The 3,119-nt window shown below is 38.4% G+C and overlaps 1 long non-coding RNA gene across 1 annotated transcript in view; it reads left to right on the top strand.

Moving 5' to 3' along the window:
• LOC105116870 (uncharacterized) overlaps window positions 1-806 on the top strand; it is an 8,750-nt gene extending 7,944 nt beyond the window's left edge. Inside the window, exon 3 of the long non-coding RNA XR_840620.1 lies at window positions 796-806. This is a non-coding gene — a long non-coding RNA (uncharacterized LOC105116870). The remainder of the gene's footprint in view (window positions 1-795) is intronic.
• The last annotated feature ends 2,313 nt before the right edge of the window (window positions 807-3,119 follow it).

Raw genomic sequence — 3,119 nt, 5'->3', positions numbered from 1 at the left:
CCTTCCAAATTGTTAACGTCACGTTTCCTTTTCCTTCTAATAAAAACCCTTCTTCTCCAAGGGCTCAACCATATGTCCAGCTTTAATCCCTTGCTCTATCCTTTCGGCTATGCATACCGCATCATAGAAATGTTGAGATGAGCTACCTATTAGGTGCTTATAATAAAGTGCCTTGAAGGTATTGGCAAACAAGGTCACCATTTCAATTTCTATTAAAGGGGGTTGGACATGTGTTGCCTCATCCCTCCATCTTTGTGCATAGGCCCTTACCAACTCTTGGCTTCTCTTCTCTATTAACATTAGATTTGTTCGATCTGAAGCGATTTCTAGGTTAAACTTGTACTGTTTAAGGAAAGTCTCCACCAAATCTCTCTAGCTCCTGATACTGATGCTATCTAACCTCATATACCAGCTCAAAGCAGATCCTGCTAGGCTATCTTGAAAGAAATAGATTAGCAATTTATCATCATGAATTACTTCCACTATTTTGTTGTAGTAGGATCGAAGGTGAGTGTTTGGGCATTCTAAACCAGTGTACTTAATGAACTCTAGTATCTTAAAATCTTTTGGCACCATAATGTTTGGAACCAAACATACTTCCGTGGCTCGCATAGGGTCAAACCAGTCATTACCCTCAGCTACCCTTAATTTTCTTCCAAATCAAACAGCTTGTCTTAGTCCATCAAACTAGGAGACCTATTGTTGGGGACTCCCTTCGCTGTTAAGTCCACAGTAATTGGAGCATGAGTTGGCTGGACAAGGGTGATAGGCATAAAATGTTGTTCATTGGCCGAGTTTGCCCCCTGGTTTTGAGATGCTTGAGGGATGTGAGTTGCTGGCGCTCCTTTAGGCTGTTATGTTGATGTTCCCTCCCTATTCTTAACTCTTAGAAGTTGCTCGAGTAGATCAGTCAACTAGATAACTTCATTTTTTATGAATTCCAACTCGGTCTGATAATGTGACTCTAAATGAGCTCTTTCTTCGTTGTCCATCCTTAATCTGGACCGGTTGTAGTAGACTTTGGATGTGAGACCATGTTTCTTAACTCTTCTTCATTATAAGTCCTTTTCATTTTTGGTTGCTCTATTATTGATTCTGGATGTTTTGGTATTGCGAAACCTCTCACTTCAGAAAGCTCATTATTCCTCCAAACCATATAATTCTAGCTGAATGATGTTTCAAAACTGCTTTGTTCTTTCCTTTTTACCATCAGAGGTCTTTCCTAGTCTTGTCGGATAAGTTCCATCTTTTCAAGGAAAGGTTGGTGTTTGAACAAACTTATGAAGTCGGCTAAACCTAGAGTTCTTGGTGTGTAATACATTCCATCCAACTGCCTTGTTACAAATGCGAGTGCATAATTGATGTATCTAGTTACACTAGTCAAGGGAACCTAGATCTTGCTTCCACAACTCATTGTGCAGATGACGTTGTTCATCCATGGTCCTTTCCATTTGAAGTTACTCCTTGGCAATGTTGTATATTTATCTATCCATGTCGTTGTTCATCCAAGGTCCTTTCCATTTGAAGTTACTCCTTGGCAATGTTGTATATTTATCCATCCATTCTTTCTCATCCTAGTTCTTCCAAGTTTCATCTATGGTAACTTTTAATAGTCACAAATCAAACCACTAGAAGTTGTTAAAAATGTCCCTTAGTGTTTCGATATGACTAATAATCTATAAATACAACATAAGAATGCAACATCTCATGGATCCTTTTCCATGTGTTATGCAGGGGTTGAGTGATAACATGGTTTCTCCCAAAATGGATGAAAAGGGATTGATTCGGTTATGCTCGTATTCTATGAAGACATTTACTGCTTCTAAACTAATGACTCTGATTTTAGATGGGAACAATATTAGTCCAAAGATGGCAATGGCCACCAACCTATATCATTCATCTCCTAACTTGCCTTCTTCAACATTTTTCTTCATTCGGGCTTTAATCCCATTCAGCGACTCTACATTGGCTAATCTTTCTTAGGCCTAATAAACTGACTACCTCCCAAGTTGGGTCTTTAATTTTTCACCTGAGGTAGATCTTGTGGCTGTTGTTTGGAAAATCTAGAATTATGTTGTTTTCCTCCGAGGTCGGTGTCATCAATGTTCCCGAAGGTAAAACACCGATAACTAGGATCCTAAAAATTAAGTAAGGCTTTGATTGTTGCTACTTTTACGGGTAACCTCATTAGTTGTGCAATTCTCCTATATTGCCTTTCAAAAAGAGTCTCATCAATATATTCATAACAAACAATAACTTTCCTAAGTCATTTACCATGTGATTTATATTGGTAATGCGAGGCAACCCACTAGCATCGATTCTTGCGCATTTTCCTTCAGCCACCTAGGTCAACTCAAATTCTTGCCCAAACTCTTGGAAAGATAGGTACTTAGCCATGATTTTAACTTAGAATCAAGACTGATAAATTTAACATTATTAATCATGATGCAAAAGAAAGTAAGATACATATCCTAAAGATAAGCTCTATTAAGTGAGACTGGGGAGGTTTTCTATCTGGTCTTAAAGAGTCTCATATATGCCTAGTGACGTTCTTCATAAAGACAGTATGGGGGCGTTGTAAGGAACAGTTAAGACACGTATGCCCACTAATACCAAGCAGGCACTCAAATATGAGTTGGGTGTTTCACGCATCTTAACCCTGACTAATAGTCATAGGGCAAATCGCTAATCCCCCACCTAACTTAAAGCTTATGTGTACTTCTCAAAATCAAAATATATGATGCATGAGACAGTTTTATACAATGCATGAACAATATGTGTAAAAAATTTAAAGCGTATAAACAGATAATAAAAAAGCAGGCATATTAACAATAAACACAAAAAAACAAATCAGACACAAACAAAGCTTAGTCCACAAGGCCCCCAGTGGAGTCGTTATTCTGTCGCACGTGTGCGGCGTTGCGGCGAGTTTTCCACTTTTATCTAGAAATGATGTATGTATAATATCTATTTGGCAAATATAGGGGGATAAGAAAATATTGTCTTTTGTTGTTGGAAAATGGATTGGGAGTCGCCACTTAGTATTTTGGTCACTAGGAACCCTAACTGGTTTAAGAGATTGGGTACGGGGACTGGTTGCGTAAAGGGAAGGTATTAGC

The sequence above is a fragment of the Populus euphratica genome, unplaced genomic scaffold (assembly GCF_000495115.2).
Source record: "Populus euphratica unplaced genomic scaffold, PopEup_1.0 scaffold1068.1, whole genome shotgun sequence".
In the NCBI taxonomy this organism is placed as follows: domain Eukaryota; kingdom Viridiplantae; phylum Streptophyta; class Magnoliopsida; order Malpighiales; family Salicaceae; genus Populus; species Populus euphratica.
The sequence above is the reverse complement of the archived record's forward strand: the minus strand, read 5'-3'. Positions and strand labels throughout refer to the sequence as shown.